Source organism: Chinchilla lanigera, unplaced genomic scaffold (genome assembly GCF_000276665.1).
Source record: "Chinchilla lanigera isolate Chin_1 unplaced genomic scaffold, ChiLan1.0 scaffold00196, whole genome shotgun sequence".
Classification (NCBI taxonomy): Eukaryota; Metazoa; Chordata; class Mammalia; order Rodentia; family Chinchillidae; genus Chinchilla; species Chinchilla lanigera.
The window spans coordinates 525,570-538,665 of record NW_004955597.1 but is presented as its reverse complement, the minus strand read 5'-3'; positions in this window follow the sequence as shown (position 1 = coordinate 538,665).

The following is a 13,096-nucleotide window of genomic DNA, read 5'->3' as shown; positions in this document are numbered from 1 at the left end:
AAAAAAAAAAAAAAAGAAGAGCTCCAGGCCGGTCATCCTCTCCCTCAGAGTCTCCCAGGCCTCTTGGCCTGGAATCTTAAGGCCCTGCTTTCCCCTCATCCAACTCTGCCACATTGGGGGTTTCTTTGAAGGAGTGGTTCCACTTGAAGCAGGGTTTCTCAATGTTTGGATATAATCACTCCACCTCCCCTCACCTACAGCCCATCTTTCTCACAATTTGCTTTATATCTTTCTTCAAATTGCTTCATTTAAAAATGAGAAACCAATCCCTGCTAATGGGAAACTTTATACTACTGCCATAAATGAAAATTACTACCAATTAGTATAAAAAGAGGGTATATGTTGATATTTGCTAAAACAAACGCTTAAGTATTTAGAAGCTTGGTACCCCCAGCAAGAAGAAATTCTGGAGAGTTTTTAAACTCTCAAGATGCATTTCTCTGGGGAACTTTTCAAATTCCTTGGCTCAGTACACAAATATTCCTCAAGAATGCTGTGTGCCTGGCCCAGGGGCAGCAGCTGGGAGAGGGACCATCTCCACAAGGATGCCACTTGTAGCCACAGCTCACTTATGCTATTTGAAATACAATTAATTAGCAGAGAATCATCACCCTCATGGGCTTAACCAGGTACTTCCTGGCTGTTTTCTGTCAATACTATCTAATAAAGGGGCTTACCTGAGAAGGAGGCAAGTCCAGGAGCAAAATGGTGGTGAAAGTTTTTACCTCTTAGGAAAACTTCTACATCTAGGGAACAAGTCTGTTAACTATACTGGTCAAAATACCATCTCCAGAACCCTGGTTTTCTGATTTCAGACTCTTGGGAAGGAAAATTGAACATGACAAATCGCTTCTTGGAAAATAGTCAAAAGTAGAACTTTAAGACAGGTGTGGTGGTTCAGGCTTGTAGTCCCAGCACTCAGGAGGCTGAGACAGGAAGATTGCTGTGAGTTTGAGGCCAGCCTGGGCTACAAAGTGAGTTCAAGGCCGGCCTGAACTGCATAGTGAGACCCTGTCTCAAAAAGACCAAAAAAAAAAAAAGAAAAAGAAAAAGTGAAATTCTGGTAAATTTGGTAAAATTTGAATTGAATAGGTAATTTCACTCCTAGGAAAGAACCACAAATGTGAGGCCACAACAGTGGATACATTGGGCAACATGTTGGAAAAAGGTGGAAATAACCTGAATGCTCATCAATAGGGGATTCATATTCCATACAATGGAAAATTATGCAGCCTTTATCAGTGAGGCTGTGGAATATTCAGACATGGGAGAATGTCCATAGCATATTGGTAAGTGGGAAAGCAGCTACAAAACAGAATATACGATATGATCCCTTTTTTAAAAATATATAAGATGTGATTGAAATATGTGGTGAATATTAAAAGTTTATTACAAAGATGTATGCCATTAATTCCTTTCAAAACACTACCCCTTGGTCTATTTATCCCATTGTTCACACCACTTTCTAAAGCAGATATAGAAATTCTCTTTATTCATTAGTGTCTTTATGAGATGTGATCACAAATACAGTGAATGCTGCTGCTGAGTGTCTTCCAATAGAAAGGCAGACTTGTAAAAATATTATGGTGTGTCTTGTGTTTGTTTGTGTCTAGATGTCCCCTCAAAACCTCACGCATTTTTAGATGGGGGTTTGTCAGAGGCAGATGAATCTAGAGTATGTGATTGATTTGTAGTTCAGTGCTGAGATTAAGGGTGAGTGATTTCTGGGTCAGTCCACTGATTATATTGGCACCACCCTAATCTCAGCAGTTTGGGGTGGAAAAGGGGGAGAAAGAGGCTTGTTTTCCCCTTTTTGCTCCTACTGCTTTTGCTGTTTTCCGCCAAAATGAACTGTTGCCCTCTGCCATGTGCCACTCTACCTTAGAGCCAGCTGACTGTGGACTGAAACCTCTACAAACTGTGAGCTAAGTAAATCATTCCTCCCTTAACCTTGGGTGTGGGGTACTTTATATCAGCAACGAGAAAAGTAACTAAGACATCTTCATTCCACCCTATTCATCTGATCCAGCACTGTGAGATTTCTGGCTCTTCCCCAAAGTCAAAATGACCATAAAAGGTAAATGTTTTAAACAGATTTAGGACATGAGGCAGCTACAATAGTGTAACAAAGACACCCATGAAAGACTTCCAGAACTGCTTCATAAAGTAGCAAGAATAATGGGATAAGGGTGTCTAGAGCAAAAGGGACCTTTCTGAAGGGATTAATGGCAATGTGTCTTTTACTGTAATAATTTTTTAATTAATTGTTCAGCCAGGTGTGGTGACACATACCTGTAATCCCTGCACTTGGGAGGCTGAGACAGGAGGATTGCCATGAATTAGAGGCCAAATTGGGCTACATAATGAGTTCAAGGCCAGCCTGATCTATATAGCAAGACCCTGTCTCAAAAGAAAACAAAATAAAATCAAAAAAATTAAATCATTCACTGTATTTTTCAATTATACCTTGTGGATATATGCATGATAGAAAGACTGAGAAGTCCTTGGACTACAGAGAATTTTTAAAACAAGAAACAAAAAGTACAACCCATAAAGGCAAATAGTGATAAAATAATCTCCACTGGACTGGCTCTGTCCATCAAAGTTCACCATTTAAAAAAGTGGAAAAACAAGCCATAAACTGGGAGATGTTGACAGTTTGACTGACAAAGAATAGCACCCAAAATATACAAAGAGTTTCTACTCATCAACAGGACAGGGACAATCAGAAGGAAAAGGAGACTAAAAATTTGATCGGGCATGGATAATAGAGAATATGAACAGTTAATAAACATTTGAAAAGATGATAAACCTCTGAGTAATTAGGGAATTCCAAATTAATATTTCATTCATCTCCATGAGATTGACAAACCTTAAAAAGCTGGACAAATCTAAATGTGATCAATTATGTGGAACAAAGAGGGCTCCTTGACACTGGTGATGGAGGGCATTGCATAATCTCTTTGGAGAGCAATTAGGCATTGTTCTGCACATGTTCTGTGAGCTGACCTTCCTTCTTGGAGACGTGCTAGAGAAGCACTTTTATGCATCTGAAGGTGTGTACAACAACAAAGTTCTTCGCTGGACCCCGCCATCCAAATCCAGATAAATTCCTTTTCCTTCTTCACTGCCTTCTGCTTCCTTTGGACAAGGTTTTCCCGAGGGGTGAGGCTTTAGCTCTCCTATGTGTCTGCGATAGCCAACTCCTGTCAAGCAGCCCCGGAAAAGCCAGATTCCACTTGAAGAGCTGCTGAGCATTGGGAGCATCATCTGAAAGGAAGGAGGGGAACGAGCAGGATCTTCTGTGACTCTCCTGCGCAAGGGAGAGGCCAAGCCTGCTTGGATGTTAGGAAAAGAGGCAGGGCTGTAGGAAGGGCTCACTAATAAATGATGGTTTATCAAAACAGCAGATTATTCCACTGCTACGCAAAAGAGTAGGCACTGCCTCTTGGGCCACTAGGAACCAGCCCCAAAGCAGGGTATGGCTCAGGGTACAGCACCGGCAGAATCTGTGTGAGGACTAGGTTCCATCCCCAGCACTACACAAGAAGATGGGCAGAGGAAAGAAAACATCTCCAAGATACACTGCCAAGTGAGCAAAGCAGGCTGAGCAGCCAGCACTGTGAAAAGGAAGGAGTGAGGCTCATATGCACATTAACTAGTATGTGCATCTAACACTGCTGAGCACAGGAAAGCGGGCTCTGGAGGAGAGGTGGGTGACTGGGGTTTGGGTGTGGGAGACTTCTTTTTCATGGCATTCCTTTTTCACCTTTTTATGTTGTATACTGCATGTGATACTATAGAAAAATATATAAACATGATCATTTAAAAACAGAAAGAAAATGTAGCCACATTAAACCTACTGCATACGTAGTTATTAAGAAAGTGGAGTTAGCTGGGCGGGTGGCCCATGCCTGTAATCTTAGCACTCTGCAAGGCTGAGGCAGACTGGTCACACGTTTGAGCCCAGTCTGCATAACTTGGCGAATTAACAAGACCCTATCTCAAAAGAAAAAATAAAAAAGGACCAGGGATGTAGCTCATTGTGAAGGCCCTGGTTTCAGTCCTCAGGAGAGACAGAGACAGAGACAGAGACAGAGCTGTTGACCGTCAGTTGATATAATGCTGCTTGGTAGACACTCCATTAAATTTTATTACTTCCAACTTGTAAAGATTTTCAAATATGTTTTAGCCACCCTTTTTTTCAGGTTTTAGACCTTTGCATGGGCTCTTGAGGAACCTATGAGTGTTCTTGGTACTGTGCCTACCAGGCCAAGTGCATAGTACAAATTCATTAATCATCCATGACCAGCAGCCCACTGTTTCACCAAGACTGCTCTTTGAAACATTTTCCTTTGATTTAAATGGTCCACTTGTTTCACCCAGGACTGACCTTGAGCACAGATAGCAGGTGAGTCCCTATAGGAACCAGCATGACTCCCCTTCCTCATATCCAAAATGGTACAAGGTGACTTTTGAGTGACTCTCTGGTGGTGACTATGAATATGTGTGTCTCCCACCTATGATTCTCTACTTTCTACCTACCCCGCGCCCCTTGCTCATTCCTCTCTAATCATACTGGCTTCCTTGTGCCTCCAACCCCTCACAATGGCAGGCAAATTTCAAGATAGTCCCTGTGGTGGTTAAGCTTAACCATGTCAACTTGATAGGCTTGGAAACAGCCTAGGGGATTAATAAAGCATGTCTCTGAGTGTGTCTGGATGAGTCATAGAGACATGACCTTGTGTGCTATGTATGGTTGCTGTCCCTGCCTCTCCAGCATTGTTCGTCTGCTCTGTTTCTGGTTGTCAAGAACTAAGCATCTGTGCTCCACCATGAACTAAGCAGCTTTGTTCTACCATTCCCCTCTGCTATGATATTTCTGTCTTGGAGCCAGCTGATCTGAGACTGAGTTGTGGGCTTGAGTATTATGTCCCACCAATAGGAAAGCTGACTCAGTCAGAAAATGGTACCAGAGAAGTGGGATTGTATATAGTGTGAATATACCTAACAATGTGATTTAGAAGTCCTTGGAATTTATTTGTGGGAGGAATTTGGAAAGGTTTCAAGATATGAGCTAGAAGGAGCCAGGGATATAGCTCAGCTACACAACACCTGTCTGGCAAGTGCAAGGTCCTGAGTTTGATTCCCAGTTCCAAAAAAAATCCCAGTAGGTGTAGTGGCACATGCCTGTAATCCCAGCACTCAAGAGGCTGAGGCTGGAGGATCCCATGAGTTCAAGGCCAGCCTGGGCCACAAGAGCAACTTCAAGGCCAGGCTGAACTACACAGTAAGACCTTGCCTTAAAAAAAAAAAAAAAAAAAAAAGATTCGGGCTAGAGAAGCCTTTGAATACTATGAGCAGAATCTGATGGGTGATTCTGGTCAGAGGTCAGATCAGAGTGCTGATAGGAATGCAGACAATAAAGGCCAGGCTCAGGATGTTACAGGTGGGAACAAGGACTCCATTGGCAGTTGAACTAAAGGCTACATTTTGTCTGTGTTCCAAGACTTTGCAGGAGACTAAGATTTTTTTGTGTGTGTGGTACCAGGAATTGAACTTAGGACCTTGTGCTTCCCAGGCAGGCACTTATGCCACTGAGCTATATCCCTGGTTTGAGACTAAGATTAAGAGTGGTGGAATAATTAATCTGGCAGAGGAAATTTCAAGTAACCCAATATTCATGCTGTGGCATGGATATTGCTGGCTACTTTTGGCCAGACTTATAGTACAAAACAGGGAGTAGAAAAGTTTCAAAAACTTAAATTTAGCCCAAAAGAAGTCATGCAAAATTCATGCCAAAGGAGGTGTAGTTTTTGGAGACATTAGCACATTAAAAAAAAAAAAGCACAGCCAAATCTTGGATTGCAAGTAACTTAGTCTGCAAGTGTCCCACAAGATAAGCAAATATTTCTAAGAAATTTTAACTTGATAAATGAGCAATGTCTTGCAATACAATTACTACATCATGCCAAACATCATATGGTCATGACAGATTCTGCACTCTCTCTCTCTCTCTCTCTCTCTCTCTCTCTCTCTCTCTCTCTGCTTTGATATACAAGTGCTTTGGGTTATGAGAGGAACAAATTATTCCTGCAAACCAAGGTTTTACTGTACTTCTTCCAGGGACAAGAAAAACTATATCTGGAGGGCATCTCAGAAATCAGCAAGACTCCATCCATCATAGGCTCAAGAATACAAAATTGTAAACCTTTCATTTGAGAAGAGAACCCCTGGGATCCTTGCTCAAAAAGGACCTCCTAGAGAATTCATTATTCAGAATTCATTTCATTGTCCTAAACCATCCAGGCAATCATAGGCCACTGCAGGTATGGTCAAATGGGTCTGGGTATTGCTTCTGCTGACAGCAGACTTTAGCTTCATCCATGTGATGCTGATGTTACTGGCATGCAGAATGCAAGAGATGGGGTCAGGGATGCTTCCACTTAGATTTCAAAAGAAGACATGGGAGGCCAGGCAAGAAGCCCATTTGAGGACAATGTATAAAGCTGTGGGAATGAAGCCAAAGGTGCAGCAAACACCCCAGGAAGGTGGGGATGCCAAGAATCTCACCAGTCTGCTGAGGAAAGCTTCAGGATTGGAGGGTGGCATCCCAAAAGAGAAATCATCTGGGCAGCTGCCAGCAATCCCATAGAAGTGGAGCTGCCCAAGCTCTCTGGGACTCATATCTCACCACTACATGCTCCAGATGCAAAATATGGAGCTACAGAACTTAAAGCTTACCCTGATGGGTTTTGGTGTTGCTTTGGTCATATTCTTTTCTATTCTACTATTCCTCCCCATTGTAATGGAAATGTTTAGTTTACCCTGTGCTTTTGTACCTTGGGATTATGTGATTATGTAACTTGCTTTTTATTTTTATGGAGATTTCACAACTAAGAGTTTGCCTTGGGTCTCAGAAGAGACTTGGACTTGGACTTTTGAAAAATGCTGGAGCTGGTATGACTTTGGAGAAGGGATTATTGTTTCCAGTTGTACAGAAGGTAATTTTAGGTGAAATTATTAACTTGATTTTTTGTTTATTTGGAGATTAAGTGTGGTTTAAGGACATGTGTTTGGGTGTCAAATTGACAAAAAGTGGAATGTAGAGGTTAATCTCAAACATATCAACTTGATTGGCTTGGGAGTAGCCTAGGAGGTTAGTGAAGCACATGTGTGGCTATGTTTTAGTGGGTCATAGAAGTATGGTCCACCATATGTTCCTGCCTTGGAGCCAACCAATCATAGACTGAATCTTCTAAAACCATGAGCTAAGTTAATTCTCTTCTCCTTCAAGTTCTGGATGTCAAATATTACGTCCCAGCTACGTGAAAACTGAATATAGCCCGTAAGGTTTCCAATCCTCTCGCTCCAGATATGTGGCCTGCAAAATCCCCTGAGTTATTAATGTGAGGGAGCATATCCCCATGATTAGGTCATTTGGGAAAAGTTACTTGAAGATATGGAAAGTACCTGAGTGGTCCTGACCTAATCTCCTGAGCCCTTTAAAAGCAGTGAATTCCTCCTGGTTGGCCACAGAAGGAGTCACAGATTGGAACCTGAAAAGGATTTGACATACCACTACTGACATGAAGATAGAGGAGGCCACATGTCAAGGCATGCAAGTGATGTCTAAGAGCTGACAGCCAATAAGAAAACAAGAACAGCAGTATTGTTGCCAGCAAAAATGAATCTCCCAGGGGCTGGGGATTTAGCTCAGCGGCAAAAGCGCCTGCCTGGCAAGCGCAAGGTCGTTAGTTCGGTTCCCGGTACCGGAGAAAAACCAAGAAAAAAAAAAAAAATGAATCTCCTACCTGAGCATGGTGGTACAGACCTGTAATCCCAGCACTTTGGGAGACAGAGGCAAGAAGATCACAAATTCAAGCCCAGCTTGGACAATTTAGCAACTTAAGAAGACCCTGTCTCAAAACAAAAAATAAATTAATGAATAAAAGGTTTTTTTTTTTTTGGTTTTTCTCCGGTACCAGGAACCGAACTCACGACCTTGCGCTTGCCAGGCAGGCGCTTTTGCCGCTGAGCTAAATCCCCAGCCCCGAATAAAAGGTTTTTAAAAAGAAAAAAGAAAAAAAGGCTGGGATATAGCTCGGTGCAAACACCCTCGGTTCAATCCTCAGTTCTGAAGGGGGGGAAAAAAGGAATTAATTTACAAGTAGATGTTTCCCCTTCAGATGAGAACGCGTTATGACATACAGAGCTGTGAGCTAAGTGGTGTTGTGTGAAGCCACTGAGCTTGTGATCATTGGTTACACAGTGATGGAAGCCAACGGGCCAGCCACACTGGCTGCATTCTGGTCCTGTTCTCGATGAGTCCCTCAACCCGGCAGGGTCTCCCCACAGGTATCTGCACCTCCCTCCATGCAACTCTGTTCAAACACCTTCCAAAGAGCACAGCCCTGACCGTGCCATCTAGAACAGCACCTCTCCTTCATTTTCTAGTCCCCCGCTTACTGGCTTGTTTTATATCTCATTTGTCACTGCCTGATGTTATATGGTTTCAGTTTCATCCAAATAACTTTTTTATTTCGAAATAATGTCATACTTAGAGGAAAACTGCAAATGCTGAACAAAGAATTCCCATATGCTGCATCCTTCACCTGGAATCTCCTGACACTGTTGCTTAAACACACGTGCTTTATCATTCTCTGTGTTTGGAGAAAGATTCTTTCTGAACCATTTGAGAGTAAATTGCCAGTCTGATTCCCCATCACCCCAGAATACTCTAGTGTTTATTTCCTACCAACAAGGACCTTCTACATAATCACAATAATGTCATCAAAATCAGGACATTGATGATATTGATGCAGTTACCTTCTAATCTTCAGACCCAGTCAAATAGTGTCAATTGTCCCAATATCAGTGTCCTTCATATTAAGCAAAAAGATGCATCCAGAAATACAGCATTCCCTTGCCTCATCTCTCTGGTCTCCTCTAACCTGGACTGGACTTGTGTTTTGCTTTGCCTCTCGTTACCTTGGCACTCACTGAGGTTCCAGGTTACTCGTTTGCAGAGAGTACCTTCACCCAGGGTTCTCTGTGCTCCCTTGTGTTGCCAGCAGGCTGGGCATCTTGGGCAGGAACATTGTAAGACTGGGCTTTTGCCCCTTTCCACGGATCCTAGCAGGGGTCTCACATCAACTTGTCCCCTAACAGATGATATAACCTTTGGTCTCTTGATTAAGGTGGTCTCTGCCCTGCTTCTCCACTATAAAGCCACAGTTTCTCTTATTATGTCCTGGGAGAGTGGTTTCACACTATGTCAGTATCCTAACTGCAGCAAGCTTTCACATAGTGGTTTCAGTTTTAGCATCCAGTAAGGATGCTTATCTATCTCTGTGTATCGAAGACATAAGTTGACACTGATTCTTCCAGATCCAACCAGGTATCACAGGGTCTTCCTAGCCTTGCTAGTGTCCGTCTCTGCAGTGGCCTTCTCTGATGGCCAGAGACCTGCTCTCCCACGCTCAACATGTGTGCCTGCTGCTCCAACCCAGCCCGGGCCACAGTGCCTTCCCTGGTGAGTCCCACACCGTGCGTCACTTCCAACAAATATTGATGAAAGGAAGGAAGAAAAAAATTGAATATTTTATGTTATTTTATTTTGAACTAATAATAAATTTACTTAGTACAAAGATTAAAACTACAGAAAAGTCTGTGGTGAAGTCTCCTTCCCAGTCCCTGCTCTCACTCTGACCCTGCTCCTCTCCACAGGTAACAACTATTATTAGCTTGTTATGTATAGATCTGATATAAACACTTTTTTGTTTCCCCTCTTTTTTACAAACCTCTCCTCACATTTCTTTTCTTACTTGGTACATCTTGGAGACTTCTCTGTACTAGTATATTAAGCATGTCTGTCAATCATAATGACTGTAAAGTATTCCATTGCTTGAATATGCCATGTTTTATTTAGTTGGCTCCTGTATAAAAGACATTTACATTGTTTCTAAAATTTGTTTGAAACAAGGTTTCACTATGTAGTCCAGGCTGGCCTTGAGCTCATTATGTAGCCCAGGCTGGCCTCAAACTCACAACCATCTTCCTGCCTCAGCCTCCCTAGTGCTGGGATTACGGGTGTGCACCATGCCTGGCTTTGATTCTAAGAATTGGTAGGCAAAATAAGACAGTACTCTAAAAAAAAAAAAAATGACTGTATTCATTTCACAAATATCCAAAAACATCCACAGAATAAATTTTCAGAGAGGGCATTGTTGCTGTGATCTTTTATGTTTATGTATTTAATGAGTTATAGTTTGTCTTACCTCTTAGAATGTCACCTCTGAAAGAACAACTGGGGTGAGGGAAAGGAAAAAAGAAAGAAAGAAGGAAGGGAATACACACACACACACACACACACACACACACACATATATATATATATACACACACACACGCACACACAAGATAGCTAAGATAATTTTACCACTAATTTCTATTGGTTTATTGAAAGGAACAGTTAATGTTTAATTGTTTGATCAATCTTGCATACCTATATCTGATAATCTGAGTAGCTACTTTAAAGATAACAATAAGTAATACAGTAACCATTGTTGATTTCCTATTGTCTTGTTTTGAAATTCTGTATCATTTTTATTGTTTTTGTGTTTGTTTTTGTTATTTTGGTTTTGTTCTCTTCTCTTTAAACTAAATTTTTCAGAAAGTCAGCTCTGAGAAGAACGGAACTCTGCTACTCACTATTTTCCCAGCACCAGGAACTTAGTAGGCACTCAGTAAACATTTACTCACTAAGTGAATGCATGGCAGTGCTCTTAGATTCCAGACTTGACTATTTGGAGCATTTACGGGCACCTACTCTTGCCTGGCACTATGCATCATCTCAATAATCCTCCAAACACTCCTGGGAGGCAGGGACTACTTGACAGCCCCATTTACTCATTAAGGTCCTGGGGCCCAGAGCAGGGCCATGATTAGACTGAAGTCACACAGCTAGCCCAGGCCAGGCGAAGATTCCCACCCAGATAACTCAAACCCTGGGGTCTATCACTACCACTACCTCCCCTACTGCCCACAGAGTGCTCCTAGCCTTTCAGCCCCATGTGGACCCCTCATCCCACCTTGTCCACTTTCCTAGCCCTGTCAACTTCCCCCCCAGCATTACCCCCAGCCCAAGCCAACCCAGGACATAGGAAGAGCTGTCATTTCCATACAGCTGTCCTGGAGCTGGGCTCTGCCCCAAAACCCCCCCCCCCATTTCCCTGAAAAGGCTGAATTGTCTTGGCCGTTTGGGGGGCACCTCTCGGCACAGGCTGGGCTGCCTGGGCAGGGCCTGGCCAGGCTATTATCCCACATTATCTCACTCCCCTGCTCCTGAAAAGAACCGGTGACTGCCCCCCCCAAGATCTCCCCCGCCTGCTCTGTCTTTTACACTTAATTACCTCACTCATTACCCCGCAGCCTGCAGAGTCCGGACCACAACTGGGGCGTGAGTAATCCCAGCCTCGCATACCCGACCAGTGGCCGCAGGAGCAAACTGCCCATACAGCCCATAAATAAAGGGCTAGGCCTGCTCCGGCCTTCCCAGCAGAGGGGCCCTGTGGTAGCCACTGAGAGAAGTAGGCCCACCCACCCCTCTGCCCCGGTTCCAGGTGGCCTTTGCCAGCCCTTGTGGTGTAAGCTCGACCTCCCCTACTCCAGAGAGTGACCTTGAACTTTCCCAGGCCACTGAAGTCACAGTTAAGTGCCCTGGGGACAGGTGGGACAGTAGAGACCTGCACTTCTTCTTGACCCAACCCTGAGCCCCAAGTGTGACCTCTGGCATCTGTGTGACCCCTGCAGCCGCTTCCATCCCTCCCCTCCCAAACACAGAACGTCCTCTTCCTCCACAGCTCTTCATGTACTGTTCCTGCCTCACAAACAGCCTTCCAGAGCACACTGGTTAGTTCCTGCTCTGTCGAGAAGTCACCTCCTCTGGGGTCCCTCCAGGCTGGGGCCTCAAGTTCACCACCCCTTAAGGCACTGAACCTGTTCTGTTTGTTGTCCCTTGAAGGAAGGACTAAATCTTGACACATCTCCCTTTGCTGGTCCTGGTACAGGGTGAGGCCATTCACCAGGGACCAGGTAAATGAGGGTGAGTGAATGATGAACGAAAGAATGAGCAGTGAGGTGAGGGCTAGAGTTTGTTGGCTGGTGAGCTGATGTCCTGGAGGAGGGAGTTTGTCCCTATTTCACGGGCATCCTTCCTCCTATGCTATGGGCTCCTGGAGTCCAGGGCCTCTGAACTCAGGAGGGTGGGTGATCTGGAACCTCTCTGGGTCAATACTGCCTTCTAGCCGCTAGTTGGTTGGGCCAGATCCCTTCCCTACTGTGACCTCTTGACCTCTGGCCTCTTCACCACACTCCTGCATGAGATGTTCCAGTCTTGGACCAGAAGCAGCCTGTACCCCCTCTCCTCTCTCCACACAAAACCTTCTACATCACTCCTGTGGCCTGTCAGGGCAGGTAAACTAACAAAATAAAATAATACAGTATTACAAAGGAAACCTATAATATTGAAACAGTCATCAAATTATTAGAAACAAATTTGCATTAGAGTGATACATGTGCTTCTTTATTATACTTGCTAACACAAGATTTAGCAAATAACTGTAGCAATTTCCAAGACATGGTGAGTATAAATGATACTTCAAGATATCTGAAACATCTGTAATGGGATAAGAACGCATCTGTAATTTCTATTGGTGAAAAAGTCACAAGCCCTGCTACTTTCCCTGTGGTCTGTTGTCCACACTCATAATCAAAGGAGTGATGTGTTTCAGATAGAGATTAGTGAAATTAAAAATGGAATACTTTTCCCACACAAGTTAATGATAGACCTCCTGAATTCCTTCCTATGGACTCTAGCTTCCTGGAAGTGGGATAGGAAATAACAAGTATACCACAAACATCCTAGCACTCCTTCCTATGTCTTGGCAGGCATCTTTTTTTTTTTTTTTTTTTTTTTTTTTTTTTTTTTGATTGCCAGGTTTTTTTTTTTTTTTTTTTTTTTGCGGTCCCGGGGATCGAACTCACAATCTTGGGCTTGCCAGGCAGGTGCTTATGCCACTAAGCCATATCCCCA